The 17,075-nt window shown below is 42.4% G+C and overlaps 1 long non-coding RNA gene across 1 annotated transcript in view; it reads right to left on the minus strand.

Moving 5' to 3' along the window:
• Nucleotides 1-16,227, minus strand: part of LOC122710190 — a 34,950-nt gene extending 18,723 nt beyond the window's left edge. The window contains exon 1 of the long non-coding RNA XR_006345845.1: nt 16,127-16,227. This is a non-coding gene — a long non-coding RNA (uncharacterized LOC122710190). The remainder of the gene's footprint in view (nt 1-16,126) is intronic.
• Between the last annotated feature and the right edge of the window lie 848 nt (nt 16,228-17,075).

Here is a 17,075-nt window from a genome sequence, read left to right on the forward strand (position 1 = left end):
TGGATGGAAGATGGGCTGTCCCCCAGAAGCTTCCAACTGGGTGACAAAGCAGAGGAAGAAGACCTGGCTTTGGGGCAGGGCTGGGCGAGGCTGGCCTGGAAATGTGCACTTGTTCCCAGTGCCTCCAGCCCAGGGAACTTGCCTGGGAACTGAGGGAGGAGCAGGGACCCAGGCTGCAGGTGTGCGGCAGCCGAGTAGACGCTGAACCTGGGCCAACTTCAGTAAAGGCCAAGTTGCTGTCAGGTTGTGGGACAATTATTTTGCTTTCCTCTGCCAGTGGCAACTTGCGTTTGTAACTGCATTTTGTATTAAAATATGGAAAATGTGGTTGAGTTTCTTGTGCAAGGCAGAAGACAGGGCCAGATGTAGGTCATGTATTTTCTGAGCTAAGAAAACACTTATTTGGGCTTTCAAAAAGTGTTTTCCTACTTTTAAAGATGTGTCAGTGAAAAGTATTTAATAAGTACCTGATAATGCCTGGCTGTAGGCACCCTTCATATGAGAATAGCTTCATAGACACGGGCGTGTGGAACTTTATGAATTGGAACAGATGAAACAGACATGCATATACCCTGCAAATCTGAAAATTTCAAGGAAGTCTTACACGGTGAATTTGGGATGGATTGTCCCTGTCGTTTTGGAAAAACTCTCTCGTGGCAATGCACCAGTCATCTCCTTTGCAGACACTGCTCTCCAATTCTTCCCTTCCTCTCAGTTTCACCAGTAGTCACATGCCCAGGAAATTCTTCAAGGAATGTTCAAGCTGTGTTCCTGTTATCAGGAATGCACTGGAGAACTCTGCTTTTAGAAAATCAGGGATTTGTTTGTTTTTTTGAAAATAATGTCCATTTGACCAACTCATGTATTTGGATTTCTCTGGCTCACATCTACTCCAGATGGATAAACAGAAATATATATAATGAAGGAAGCAAGGTCCAAAGTGGAATTTAAGCAGCAGACAATCGAGTCAGTAAAGAGTCAGACTCTTCTGCAACAAACCTCCATTGCCACCTCTCTGTTATCACCCTTGGACTGTGGACAAACCACGTGACCTACGTCACTTATTGCTGACCAGCAAATGGACTCTTAGTGGATTCTTCAGACCCTTCTTGTTCTTGCAGCAAAGTTCTATTCTGATTTATTTATACAGATCACAGCTATGAGAATAAAGTGTTGAGGTCATTCATTAACGACCATAAGACTGAGAATGTTGGAAACAATGATTCTAACTTATCTGCTTGAATTGAGATTACCCGAAGCCAAGAGGGTAGAAGAGGTTTTGAGAACAGATGGCTATGTTTTAAAGATGTGGAAATATGTTTTGGGCCATTACAGTATACTAAGCATCTGCATGCTCTCTTAAGTAAAATAAGCCAACAGCATAGCTCCTGCCAAAAAAGCCCTTAAATTCCTATATTTAAATGAAAAGAAAGTAGAATTCTGAGTAAAAAGAAAAAGAATAATTTTGCTTATAAATATCTAATCAGAGAAGATAAACTTCTGGCTGAGGAGGTATAACCGACTCGATGGACATGTGTTTGAGCAAGCTCCAGGAATTAGTGATGGACAGGGAAGCCTGGGGTGCTGCGGTCCATGGGGTCTCAAAGAGTCAGACACGAGTGAGTGACTGAACTGAACTGAGGAGGTATGACAATCCAACCTACACTAATAAAGTGTGGGGGATACTCGATTTCAGATTTTTATTTAACAAGCACACTATGGGAAGCAAAGCAGATTTGTCAGTCTTGGAATACTTATAGAGTAGTGACAATAAATGGGTTTGAGCAAAAGGACATATTAATAAAAGAATGACAGATTGCAATAAGTACTATGAAAAGAACAAATAAATGGCTAACTGAGAGAAGAACAAGTCATCAAAAGACCCATCACAGGATGTTATATTTAATCAGATGCCTAGAGTACGAGGGGGCTTCCCTGATGGCTCAGCAGTAAAGAACCCACCTGCAATGCAGGAGACCTGGGTTCAATCCCTGGGTCGGGAAGATCCCCTGGAGAAGGAAATGCCAACCCACTCCAATATTCTTGCCTGAGAAATCCCATGAAGAGAGGAGCCTGGAAGGCTGTAGTCCATGGGGTTACAAAGAGTCAGACACAACTTAGCGACTAAACCACCATCACCACCTCCCAGAGTGTGAGGAGGAGAGTGAAGATGCTTCCAAGCAGAAAGCTTACATGGCCAGAAACCCAGAGGCAGGGAAATGTGTGCACATTTCAGAAACTGAAAGAAGCACTGTGTGGCTGGACGTGAGACATCATGAGGAAAAGTGAGATGAGGCGCAATGAGAGGTCAGTAGGGCCAGGTCCTGAGGGCTTTCCAGCCACAGTAAGGATTTGGGATCTTGCTCCATGTGCAATTGGAAGGGGTCAAAACCAGTAATTATGATTTGATCTGGCTCACACAGTCAGAAGATTATTCTGAATATTGTGTGGAGAATGGGTTGCTGCTGCTGCTACTGCTAAGTAGCTTCAGTCGTGTCCGACTCTGTGCGACCCCATAGACGGCAGTCCACCAGGCTCCCCCATCCCTGGGATTCTCCAGGCAAGAACACTGGAGTGGATTGCTATTTCCTTCTCCAATGCATGAAAGTGAAAAGTGAAAGTGAATTCACTCAGTCGTGTCCGACTCTTAGCGACCCATGGACTGCAGCCTACCAGGCTCCTCCGTCCATGGGATTTTAAAGTCAAGAGTACTGGAGTGGGTTGCCATTGCGTTCTCTGGGAGAATGGGTTGGAAGAGAAGTAAAGAAGAAAGAAAATGACTCAGGAACTGTTGGAATCATCTACAGGAGCTGTTGGAATCGTCTACATAAATGATAATAGTGACCTGAGTAAGGGCAGTGAAATGTAGGTAGAGAGGGGTAGACCAGTTAGATGTTAAAAGTTTTGTCTTGAATATGTCAAGTTGGATATATCTGCAAAACATCCAAGGAGGGATGGTGAGCAGGCAATTAGATATATAAGCCTGGAGTTTGCAAATATATATTTGGAAGTCAGAAGCACAAAGTAGTATTTATACATCTGGGAATGAATGAATTCACTGAGTATAAGAGCACAGGGTGAGAAGAGGACCAGGACTGCGCCCTAGAAGCTTCCAGAATGCCCGTGTTAAGTAGTTAATGTGCAGTCAGTAGAAGGGCCCAGGGCTGAGCCCTCGAAGCTGCCAGAATGCCCGTGTTAAGTAGTTAATGTGCAGTCAGTAGAGGAAATGGCTTTAAGTATTTTAGCCCTAGCTCTGTCACCAAGAAGTCTGTGTCCTTGAGTAAAGAGATGGGTTTATATGGACCCAAAGTCTCTTAATGTTTGCCACTCTATGATTTTACCAAAAGGCATTTTCCCAACCCTGCAATCAGAGGAATGTTGGGTGAATTCAGGACTTTCATTAAAGAGGTCAGCTAGGACAACATCCACATCACCTCCCCCATGTTTCTGCAGACAAAATGCTGGGCATGATCTTCCTGTGGGTAGAACCCTCGGATCATTGCAAAGAAAACAGTAAGTGATAAGAAGGACTAGTGATGGATATTTGTCAACCTTGAGGTTAAATTCAAGTGTGCTTTTGAGGTGAGAAAATAACTGAGTAAAGATTCGGAGAGCCAGAATATTCTCTGTCCAACCAGAGAGACTCAAACACAACATCAGGACTTCAACTAATAAAGGTGGATATTTCTTATGTTGAGTTTTGAGAAAATAGAAGATGGACCCTCTGAGCCTTGGGTCACCTAGAGGCAATGGAAGGGAACCTCTCTTAGTGGCATTCCTTTATGAAGTGCTTCCAGGAAATGAATGTCATAGAAAATTTATTGTAGAGGACATTGTCAGTTCTTGTAGGTCCTTAGTTACTCTCTCCTGCAGGTTGTATAGTTTGGGAAGCTATAGTCAGGAAACAAATAAGGGTTGTTACTAATAAAATTTGTAAGGGAGTTGTACATGTAGTTATTTTATCGGTTTGTACTTGCTGTGTAACAGGATGCCTCAAAATTTAGTGACTTGAAGTATTAACCTTTACAATTTTCCTCACAATTCCATGGGTCAGCTGTGCAGTTCTGATTTGCACTGGCTTGGATGATCTCCTCCTATTAGCTGAACAGCCAACTAACCCAGGTTCTTTTGTGTTGTACTGATTGTGGGACTCCAAGAGAGCAAACCTCCAGATGTGAGCACTTCTCAAGCCTCTACTTGCACCACATTGCTAATTGGCCAAAGTTAGTTATGTTAACATTAATATGACTTAAATATAAATATATATATTTTTTATTTTGAGGGGTTTCCCTACTGGCTCAGTGGTGAAGAATCCTCCTGCAAAGCAGGAGACCTGGGTTTGATCCGTGGGTTAGGAAGATATCCTGGAGAAGAAAATGGCAACATCCTCCAGTATTCTTGCTAAGAAAATCCCCAGGACAGAGGAGACTGACATTCCATAGTCCATAGGGTCACAAAGAGTCTGACATGATAGAGTGACTGAGCATGCACAATATATTTAAAACATATTTTTATTTATTCATATTATTTCTCAAAGTGTCATAAAAAGCCATTAGATATCCTAAGCAGGGGAGCTTCCCTGGTAGCTCAGCTGATAAAGAATCCACCTGCAATGCGGGAGACCCTGGTTCGATTCCTGGGTCGGGAAGTTCCCCTGGAGAAGGGATAGCTACCCACTCCAATATTCTTGGGATTCCCTGGTGGCTCAGACAGTAAATAATCTGCCTGCAATGCTGGAGATCTGGGTTTGATCCCTGAGTTGGGAAGATCCCCTGGAGGAGGGCATGGCAACCCACTCTGGTGTTCTTGCCCAGAGAATCCCCATTGACAGAGGAGCCTGGCGGACTACAGTCCTTGGGGTCAAAAATAGTCAGACATGACTGAGCTACTAAGCACACACATCCTAAGCAGCATGAAATAGGATCTGGTGTATGTTGTATAATATCCTATGCTGCTATGTAAGGGAAAAAGAGAGGAAATAGTGGTTGGAAGCAGGTGCATCAGACAAGAGGCTCAGTCCAGGTGAAATAAATGGCCTCTGGGATTAGGTCAGCAGCTGTGAAGATGGAAAGACATGGACCAACTCAGGATCTATAGTTCAGAGCTAGATTTGAAAGAACTCGGTGATGGATTGGATGTAGAAGCTAAGGTAAAGATGGGAATCACAGGAGTTCCAGATTGAATCTACTTAGTTGGATAAGAAAGTAGTGTCATTTATGGAGATATGGCCAAGGGAGAGGGTGATCAAGTCCACGATTCCTTGTGGGCAGGCTATATTCAGTGACTTTAAGAGCAGGAGTGTTAGTGAAGCATCTGGATAAATGAATCTTCTGGGTTCCAGATCAGGAATAGCAATGTAAACATTAGAAACATTGGCATACAGATGGTATTTGAAACATGGGAGCGAGGAGATTACCTAGAGCCCCAGAGAGAAAGGGATCCTATGATGGAGCACTGGGGATGCCCCAAAGTTGAGACATGGAAAGGGAAGGAGAATTCAGCAGGACATGGAGCATCTCTTAATGAGATAGAAATAAAACTATGAAAACATAAGTGCCCAGAGAACCCTGAGATGGGCACGTGTTCATCTGCAGGTGTCACTGGCCTCAAGCAATGGAATGCTGGCAACACCTAGTGCTGCTGGGAAAAGCCTTTGAGGTCGGTTGCCTTTCAGAGTGAGGAAGGGTTCTGAATAGCAGACCTGGCTAAAACAGCATTTTGCTGCTTTCTGAGAGGCAGAAGCTGACTCTTAGTTAGGCCACTGAAAACTGCTGACTGTGGAGAGGTTTGATAATCAGGTGTATCTGTCAGGCTAGGCTAGGCTATGATGCAGTAACAGATAAGCCCTTGAGTCTCAGTAGCATGATACAATAAAGTCTTCTTTCTTGATCACATCAAAGTCTGAGGGGATTTGGGTACCATCCTCCACCCTGTAGCCCTCTGGACATTGTGATCTCTAAGATTGCCAAGGTAGAAGAAGGAGCGTTGGAGGAAACACACAGCCTCTTGGTCAGGGAGAAACAGACAATACCCTATTGTCTAAAACAATAGAACAATTGTCTAGAAATAGAACAATTCACGTGACCCAATCTAATGGCAAGGGAGTCTGGGAAATGCGGAGGGGCGAGTGGACTGTTCAGTAGGCAGCCCACAATCTGCTGCAATGGAACGTATACAAAATTCAAGGGAGGAAATCCACCTTTGGCCTCTTCCAACTCGGCAACCCGTGCCTCTTTTCCTTCCACCATTTTTCCGCTAACTCAAGCTCCTACCCTCTCTCCTTTCCTCAGGACTTGGCTCTGCATCACTCAAGAACTAATAGCACCTGAACGAGACAGTGCTTCCACGGGAATCTGCCCTTACTCATTAAAATGTGAATCAAGTCTTTATAATGATAGCATTTCTGGCCAGCAGCAGGGAAACAGGGGTGCCAACACACCAATTATGCATTTATCTAATTTGTGTAATCATAATGGCTCCCTTTTCTTGGGTGGTTACTACATATTGCTGCTATTATTTTACTGTTATTACTATTATTTTGAAAAGCAGGATAGTCAAGTCAAATCCCAAGTCTGAGATTTAGCAGCCTTGAGGAGATTACTTAATCTCTCAATTCCTCCAACTGACTGAAACATTCACCACGAGGATAGTAGTATCACCTTCTTGGAGCCGCATAGAGGCTGGAAAATGACAGATGAAACACTCAAGTTGTGATGAACAGAAGAAGGGCTAAGAACTGAGGTTCTGGGGAGCTAGGGTGGCAACCCCCGCTTGTCCATTTTACTTTTTTATTTCCCGAGAGGAAGAGAGAAGCTGGTAGAGAAGGAAAAGGAAGGGAGGTCATTCTGATGGAGGCCTTTGAAGCAGGGCTTGAGGCCCTAATTCCTGGTCTGAGGTGCAGCTGCAGATGGAGCCTAGGGCCATCACACCACAATGCCAAAACCATGTAGCAACCAGAGCCCCGCATCACATTCCTCTGCCTTGGAAAAATTCCATGTGGTCTCACAAAGCTGGTTTCCCTCCCAGGAGCCCGTTACCCTCTGACTCTATGGGGAGACTAGCCTGTTTCCATCCCAGGAAAGAGGCTGGCAGCATGCTAAGAATATTGACACAGCAGTGGTTTAATTAAATCCTTAGTGGAAAAACATAGCTAAGAGTTGGGGCCTACTCTGAGCTCCTGCCTTCCGCTGTTACCAATACTGGCGCAAATAGAGTCACACTTGCCATGACAGCACTCTCAAAGGAGCTGAAATGTTATTTGAAACCAGACACCTTCATGGAGAAACCCCTTGGGTAGCAATTCTGGGTGTGAACCAAGCCAAGCAGAGACCTGGATGAACTGATCCACAGTGTGGTAGACATGAGGGCAGGGAGAGCGGGGATGCTGGTGACAGACGGGCCCTGGGAGATGGGGACTCACATTCCTGGGCCCTTGAGTCACCCACAGGCTGGCCTCAGGTCTTTCCTGTGTGGAGCCATCTCTGTCACTTGAGCTGAGAACCCTGACATCCTAGACGAGACAGCATGGGAGGAAAACTAGCAGACAAGATCATTAAGCCTTTATTGGATACAAGTCTCCAAAGTTTCCATTTCCTCCTCCCTCAAAACCAGGGCTAAGCATACTTCCCAATTCCTTTTATTTCTAATAAGAATGCTAGACATTTGTTAAGTATTTAAAGTATACTAAACTTGCATTGTCAAATACGGTGGCTACCAGTCACTCAGGACTGTTCAACACTCACAGTGTGATAGGTTGAATGAGATGTGCTGTAAGTATAAAACACACACCAGATTCTGAAGACCATGTTTAAAAATGCAAAATACCATATTAATAATTTTTGTATTGATCACATGGTAAGTAATATTTTGGATATACAAAGTTAAGTAAAATGTTATTCAAGTTTATTTCACTTTTTTGTTATTTTTTAAAATTTTTATTGATTTATTTTATTTATTTTATTCAATGCTGTGTTTAGTTTCAGGTACACAGCAAAGTGGTTCAGATATATAAATATATGTGTGTATGTATGTATGTGTATATATATATGCTTTTTCAGATTATTTTCCATAATAGATTATTTCAAGAAATTAAATATAGTTCCCTGTAGGGAAACAGTAGGTCCTTGTTGTTTATCTATTTTATATAAACTTTCACCTTCTTTAGTATTTGTAAATGTCACTACTAGAAAATTTAAAATCTTATCTGTGCTTAGCATGGTATTTCCACTGAACAGGACCTTGTTAAATGGTGTTGTATATGCTTTTCACATTATCATTTCATTTAGCTTGTTTTTCATGTCAGGACTAAAGATGTTTTCATTCTTCCCTTTCTCAAGGCATCATCACAATCAGAAGGTTATAAATCATCTGTATATAGCTTGCTACACTCAATGAATACATAGTAGATGAGATAATCTTTCCTGTTTAGAATTTATTATAAAATATAACTAGACTTACTGCAGTGGAACTAACATTTAACAGATAGCTACAGTATTGTCCTATTGTTGTTTTACCTTTTTACGTTTAAAAGGATTATTTAATCAACAAACAAATGATGTCCCTGAGGTCACTTGGATGTTATAGATGGGACCTGCCCAGGGTGGCATGATGTCCATCTCCTTTCTGACTCCCCTTCTACCTCCTGCCCTTTTACTCACTCTCTCCACATCAGCCATTTGGCTTCCACCATGTTCTCTGCCTTGAGGCCATTGTGCAGCTCTTCTTTCTACCTGCAATATAACAACCTTTGGTATCACCCAAATAAGATTATATTTCAGCAGAATTGTAACTACTGATCCCCAGCTTCCTTCAAATTTTGCTCAGTGTTATCTCTACAAAATATATCTTGCCCATCCAATCTTTGTCCCTCCATTCTCTTCCTGCTCTCCTATTTCATTTTTACTAGCACTTACCATTTTCTAATTGTTATGCAGCTTATTCACTTGTTATCTCAAAATGGAGGCACCCCAAAGGCCGAGATCTTGATCTGTTTCGTTCCTTGCTCTGACGCAGTCCTAGGATGGTACCAAGCCCAGAGTAGGCTGCAGTAGCTTGGAAGATAATAATGGGGTCTTGAATAAAAGTGATTGACTATGGATTAGGAGGTAGTTCATCAAACTACATAAGACCAGTTTCAGTGGGGGCACAAATGCAGATGTCAGAACGCAGAGAGCAGAGGAACCAACGAGAATGGGGAGAAAACCCAGAATCCAGCCAATTCCAGTGAGAGAATGGGCAAGACTAAGCAGAGCAGCTTGAGGAGAAGGCAGGATCGGGGTCTACCTTATGATGATATGGACTTGCTTATGTTTGTAGACCGAGTAAAAAAAGTTTGTGATTAGGAAAAGATTAATGAACGGAGAGAGATAAAGAAACACTAACAGAGAGGAGTCTGGGAAAAGAGTCAAAAAGCATGCCATCAGCGGATGTAAAAATAGGTCTCAGTACACTACACAGTACATGTAAAAGGACATGTAATAGCACATGAAAAAGATGTAAAAGTAGCCTCATGCATCAGAGGCTGCATCAGGGGATAATTTGGGTGTAACAAAAGCATCATCTCTACTCAACCAAAAAAGAAGGAGTTTCAACAACAAAAGAGACACAGATGTATAGAACAGTCTTTTGGACTCTGTGGGAGGGGGCGAGGGTGGGACGACACAGGAGAATGGCATTAAAACATGTAAATTATCATATGTGAAACGAATCGCCAGTCCAGGTTCGATGCATGAGACAGGGTGCTCAGGGATGTCGCACTGGGATGACCCAGAGGGATGGGATGGGGAGGGAGGTGGGAGGGGGGTTCAGGATGGGGAACACATGAACACCCATGGCAGATTCAAGTCAATGTATGGCAAAAGCAATACAATATTGTAACGTAAAATAATTAATAAATTAATTTTTTAAAAAAAGAAACAGTTTCAAGAAGTCATGAAGCCTTTTCAGAAGCCCTTGGGGCACTCCCTCTCATGTCTCATTGGCTAGAACAGTCTCATGCCCTCTTGTAAAGCCAATATAAAAGTATTAGAATTATCATATTTTAGAACAATCTGGATTTATCCCTGAGCTGGACATAGGGCCATCTTCTCTAATCAGCAATTCCTTAAAAAAGTTGGAGTTCTCCAACCAAGCAACAGTGTCAGCTACAGGAAAAGCTCTTTTTGTGTGGGATTCGGTGTTGTTTAATAACACACCTGAACTGGACTTGATATCATCTTGAATATCACAGTGGGGTACCTCCCACACTTTGGGGAATTAGCAGATGATCCAATAAACACACCTTCAGCTGTCCTTAAGAGAAGAATTTGTTATCATAAATCTAATTAAGATAGAAGTGAGGCTGGCCCGCATCAGGCACCAAATAAGGGGAGAGGCAGTGTAGAGTTGGGACACCTTGCCCAGAAGATGGTTTCTGTCACGAGAAGCCAGCCCAACAACCCCAAATATTTCAGCCACCTCCCATCATCAGAAAGCTTTCTCTATGTATCCTCTTCACATAGGAAATCTTCTTCAGGATGGTTAAAACTGGAAAAACTTGTTGCCAGTAGGTTATCAACAGTCATAGGAGCCTAACATCAAATCTTTCTTTGGGGATTTACATTTATATGGGAGATAATACCCCAACACAAAGGAATAGTTGTGTTCATGGGGAAATGTAGAACATAGAGCATAGCCGGTATAATGAGCATTCAAAACAGGGGGCCTCCCTCCTTTTAACCGATGTTTTTTTCAAATTATACTTCACACGTATACCTTCTATCCGAGAGCAGTGCCTGCCACAAATGCGTAACATGTATGCAATATATTCAAGTGATTGAAGTAATGAGATTATGATTCATTTGAGACTTAGAGAGCCCAACTCGCTGCATTTTAGTTAGGGTGTCATAAGCCCCGTTTTGCCCAGAATTGTGCCAGTTTATCTGTGTACCAGTATAATTCTCAATAGCAACTCTCTCTTTTGCTCTAAAAATTAAATAGTTATCCTTAATTATATTAATTTATGTGTGGACACTTAGATACATATTTATTCACAAAACATGTATATATATGAGAAACAGACACTACACGTTACACACAGGCAGTGTTCTAAAAGGTAGTCAGGTGTGTTGTTCAGATTTGGAACCCAGTACCCTTTAGAAATAATAGGGGTTGGGTTCTGGAGACCTTTTAGGATTGGGGATCACCACTCTGCTCTTTCCTACACTGCTCTCTGCAAAAGGCTGATCTGAATTGTCTGTACTGCCTCGGACTGGCCCCCTTTATTCTTTGGCTTCCAGATGGGGTCACCCAATGGGGAGGGGAGATGTTGACACCCCTGGCTCCCTCCCCACTTAGCACAAGTCCACTGTGTCTGTAACAAAGGAGCATGGCTGGTGGCCTCCCTACAAATCTCTCTGTCGCCAAGTCATGACAACTGCTTCTCCCATTATCTCTTCAGGACTAGGCACCTAAGTTTCCCTGTAACTATTCTCCAGATTATTGCAGAATCCGCTGTGATTTCTCTACAACCTGCCCACATCTTTGTAAACAATGTCCTCATTAAACTCTCCCAAATTACCTAATTTAAAGGCCATGTGTTTCATCCCTGACTCATAGAAGATTCTTTTGTGGACTGCTCCAAGAAACCAAGTACCATGTAACATACTGTCCCATGGAAAATTCATCCCACAAAGCAAGGCAGATTGCTGGAAAACCACCCACTCCCAGGGGTGGCCCAGGGGCAGGAGGACCCTCACCCTCCTGTGTTGAGTGTATAGGAGTGGGCAGCCCTCCAGTCCCGAGACCCCAGCACTTCCATGGAGCTCGAGGGGAGGGCTGCAAGGTGTCCAGCAGTGAAGGTAGCAACCATGCATGGACAGCAGACGTAGCTACACCCCTTTAGCTATTAGTTTTGAGTTCAACTGAGGGTTTACAGGTCAGAGGTAGCTTAAGCATATTTGTGCCTGTGTGGGTAGAAATAGTAATGACTCAGCACATATTTAGGGCTCCCCTGGTGGCTCAGTCTGTAAAGAATCCGCCTGCAATGTGGGAATCCTGAGTTCGATCCCTGGGTTGGGAAGAACCTCTGGAGACGGGCTTAGCAACCCACTCCTTACTGGGTGACTTCTATGCACCAGGCATTGTGTTTGAAGGGCTTTAAATCTACATCTCTAAAAAATAAATAAATAAATAAATCTACATCTCTTGAATCCTTAAGACAATCAAGAATGTCTATCTACAGATAGATACTGATAGATATTCACACTTCTTGATATATGTAATATATACATATCATATCAAACAATCTAAAATTAAAATTTGAGCTTAAAGATACAACTGACTCACAGATCAACTCCTTCTAGAAACTGAGATCAAGAGAAATTAAGTGCCTAGTATGTGAAGGCACACTGGAAAGTCATGGTGGAAATCATTGGATTTCAGGCCAATCTCTGGATATCTACCTGACTAATTGTCCATTCATCTTAAAAGTGTAACTGCGTGTTAGTTGCTCAGTCATGCCTGACTCTTTGCAACCCCATAGACTGTAGCCCAAAGGCCTCTTCTGTCCATGGAATTCTCTAAGCAAGAATACTGGAGTGGGTAGTCATTCCCATCTCCAGAAGATCTTCCTGACCCAGAGATTGAACCCAGGTCTCCTGAATTGCAGGCAGATTCTTTACCATCTGAGCCACTAGGGAAGCCCCTTCAATCCAGAAGTCACTTAAGGAATCAGAGAGCAAATTGCCAACACTTGTTGGATCATGGAGACAGCAAGGGAATTCCAGAAAAACATCTATTTCTGCTTCATTGACTACACTAAAGCCTTTGACTGTGTGGATCACAACAAACTGTGGAAAATTCTTAAAGAAATGAGAATACCAAGCTACCTTACGTATCTCCTGAGAAACTTGTATAAGAGTCAAGAGGCAATAGTTAGAACCTGACATGGAACAATGGACTGGTTCCAAAATTGGCAAAGGAGTACAACAAGGCTGTATATACTATCATCCTGCTTATTGCACTTACATGCAAAATACAGCATGTGAAATTCTGGTCTAGATCAATCACAAGCTGAAATTAGGATTGCCAGGAGATGAGCTTGTAGTCTTTGGAATATTTGCAAAATAAAATACCATTCTCAAAAAATAAAAAGATTGCTAGGAGAAATGCCAACAGCCTCAGAGATGTAGATGATACTGATCTAACAGCAGAAAGTTAAGAGGAACTAAAGAGTCTCTTGATGAGGGTGAAAGAGGAGAGTGAAAAAGCTGGCTTGAAATTCAACATTCAAAAGACTAAGATTCATGACATCCGGCCCCATTACTTCATGGCAAATAGCAGGGAAGCAGTGAAAAAATTTATTTTCTTGGGCTCCAAAATTGCCGCAGACGGTGACTGCAGCCATGATATTAAAAGATGCTTGTTCCTTGGAAGAAAAGCTGTGACAAACCTAACTGTATTAAAAAGCAAAGACATCACTTTGCTGACAAAGGTCCATAGAGTCAAAGTTGTGGTTTTTCCGGTAGTCATGTACAAATGTGAGAGTTGGATCGTAAAGAAGTCTGAGTGTCAAAGAATTGATGCTTTCAAATTGTTGTGCTAGAGAAGACGCTTGAGAGTCCCTTGGACTGAAAGGAGATCAAACCAGTAAATTCTAAAAGAAACCAATGTGGATATTCAATGGAAGGGCTGTTGCTGAAGTTGAAGCTTCATTTCACATGATAGCAAGATCCTCAAAATCCTTTAAGCTAGGTTTCGGCAGTATAATGGAACCAGTCCATTGTTCCACATCAGGTTCTAACTGTTGCTTCTTGACCCTCACACAAATTTCTCAGGAGACAGATTAGGTAGTCTGGTGTTCCCATTTCTTTAAGAATTTCCAGTTTGTTGTGATCCATACAGTCAAAGGCTTTAGTGTAGTCAGTGAAGCAGGAGAAGCTTCACCTGATTCTAAGAGCCAACTCATGATAAAAGACCCTGATGCTGGGAAAGATTGAAGGAGAAGGATGCAGCAGGGGATCAGATAGTTAGAGAGCATCACTGACCCAATGGACATGAAATTGAGAAAACTCCAGGAGATACTGAAGGACAGGGAAACCTGGCATGCTGCAGTCCATGGGGTCACTAAGAGTCAGAAACAACTTAGTTAAGAACAGCAACATTTTTTGGTTGACAATGAATACAGTTTTTTGCAAGAGTACTAATAAGTATATAAAGAAAGGTAATGCCAAAGAACGCTCAAACTAACGCACAATTGCACTCATCTCACGCGCTGGTAAAGTAATGCTCAAAATTCTCCAAGCCAGGCTTCAGCAATACGTGAACCGTGAACTTCCAGATGTTCAAACTGGTTTTAGAAAAGGCAGAGGAACCAGAGATCAAATTGCCAACATCCGCTGGATCATTGAAAAAGCAAGAGAGTTCCAGAAAAACATCTATTTCTGCTTTATTGACTATACCAAAGCCTTTGACTGTGTGGATCACAATAGACTGTGGAAAGTTCTTCAAGATGGGAATACCAGACCACCTGACCTGCCTCTTGAGAAATTTGTATGCAGGTCAGGAAGTAACAGAACTGGACATGGAACAACAGACTTGTTCCAAATAGGAATAGGAGTATGTCAAGGCTGTATGTTGTCACCCTGCTTATTTAACTTATATGCAGAGTACATCATGAGAAATGCTGGACTGGAGGAAGTGCAAGCTGGAATCAAGATTGCTGGGAGAAATATCAATAACCTCAGATATGCAGATGACACCACCCTGATGGCAGAAAGTGAAGAAGAAATAAAGAACCTCTTGATGAAAGTGAAAGAGGAGAGTGAAAAAGTTGGCTTAAAACTCAACATTCAGAAAACTAAGATTATGGCATCTGGTCCCATCACTTCATGGCAAATAGATGGGGAAACAGTGGAAACAGTGGCTGACTATTTTTCTGGGCTCCAAAATCACTGCAGATGGTGATTGCAGCCATGAAATTAAAAGAGGCTTGCTTCTTGGAAAGAAAGTTATGACCAACCTAGATAGCACATTAAAAAGCAGAGACATTACTTTGCCAACAAGGGTCCATCTGTTCAAGGCTATAGTTTTTCCAGTGGTCATGTATGGATGTGAGAGTTGGACTATAAAGAAAGCTGAGTGCTGAAGAATTGATGCTTTTGAACTGTGGTGTTGGAGAAGACTCTTGAGAGTCCCTTGAACTGCAAGGAGATCCAACCAGTCCATCCTAAAAGAAATAAGTCCTAAAGGAAATCAGGGTGTTCATTGGAGGGACTGATGTTGGAAACACCAATACTTTGGCCACCTGATGCAGAGAGCTGACTCATTTGAAAAGGCCCTGATGCTGTGAAAGATTGAGGGCAGGAGGAGAAGGGGACAACAGAGGATGAGATGGTTGGATGACATCACTGACACAATGGACATGGGTTGGGGTGGACTCAGGGAGTTGGTGATGGACAGGGAGGCCTGGCGTGCTGTGGTTCATGGGGTCACAAAGAGTTGGACACAACTGAGCGACTGAACTGAACTGAAGAAATTTATGTATGCTGATGAAGAAAGAGTCTTCCCATTCCAGCAGTGAAGTCATCCCATTCGAGGTTAACACAAATGTGTTATACAGGGAAGAGTACCCAGGGGATTCTGTGGTGCCCACTGTGAGAATAGTCACACTGACACAAAGGTACTTTTAGTGGCCCTTTGATAAAGACTGCTTTTTCTGGCAGGCTGGAGAGAGCAGACCAAGATGTCCAAGATGAAAACAGGCATATATAGGAAGGAGAAAAATGAGCAAAGAAAATATGCTCTCACATTTGGTTCAATTTCAGCTTAGTCTGTAGAGAAACCCTATAGTACTTTAGCACAAGGGGATGTCAAAGACCTTCATGAGGAACCATGAAGTGTGTGCTGGGGATGGACACACCTCAGAGACTTGCCCCCATCAACTATTAGGAGGCCTGGGAAAACTCCTACTTCCCTCCCACTCCCAGTCCTGCACCTCTCCAGTGAACTGCTGGTAAGCTCTGGGCCCAGCCAGACATCTTCATAGAAACGGGAAGGGAAAAATTATATGTCTTCTCATCCCCACCTCATTCAACACCAAATACTGATCAACACAGCATTCTCCCAAGTTCTGATGCTCTGTACATACCAGAAAGAATGAAGCCAGGAAATATTATCCATCCTGGGCTCCCTTGCCCTGGTCTCATCGTTTGTGCAGTTTGGGCAGAACACACGGCACCGAGATGGCCGCCAGAATACTCACAAATCGTCTTAGTGTTCCCTGGAGGCTCCCTGCGTTTGAGCCAAAAAATGACTCATGGATGGTCAGTTTCATGGTGCTAAACCCCAATCCCATGACAGCATCATACCTCATTGGCTTTGACATGCTCCTTTGTAACTGAATCTTTAACAGAGTTAGGTTCCTCTTACAGTCACTCTCATGAAGAGATATTGACTACATGGGGTAATTTGCCAATCAAGGCCATTAATTTATAATCTAGATACTGTACTGAAACAAGAGACAACATAGCATTATGGATCATGACAAGTTGTAGTTAGAAATTTTAGGAAGGTCTCCCTGGGGATTCATTTGTTTTTATCATATTAGATTCCTTATATAAGCAGGAAATTGTCTGAATGCTTCCCATTAACCCCTCATAGATGTTCATAGATGTTATCCATGTTTATATTCATTTTAATGATCCAAAATAAAATTAAATCAGTATTTGAGGAGGAAATTTATGGTGAACTCTGTGGCTCCTTCTACAATTCTTTGGTTTCAAATTAATACTAGCCCAATAATATTATTAATAGTATTAAGAAAAGACTAATAATGGTAATAAAATTACAGTTGCTTAGTATTTAGCACTTTGTATTTAAAAGTCCCTGTATCCCCTGAATCAGGTGATATACATATACATGATATACGTATACTCCCTAGTTTAAACCTCACAAGAATTTTATAAAATAGTACTACTATTATCTCCATTATACTAATGAGGAAACTAGAACTTCGAGAGGTCAAGGTAAAGATCCATGGTCACACTGTTAAGTGTGGCCAAAGTCAGGATTCAAGTGAGGACAGTCTGACACCAGAA

The sequence above is a fragment of the Cervus elaphus genome, chromosome 16 (assembly GCF_910594005.1).
Source record: "Cervus elaphus chromosome 16, mCerEla1.1, whole genome shotgun sequence".
NCBI lineage: Eukaryota > Metazoa > Chordata > Mammalia > Artiodactyla > Cervidae > Cervus > Cervus elaphus.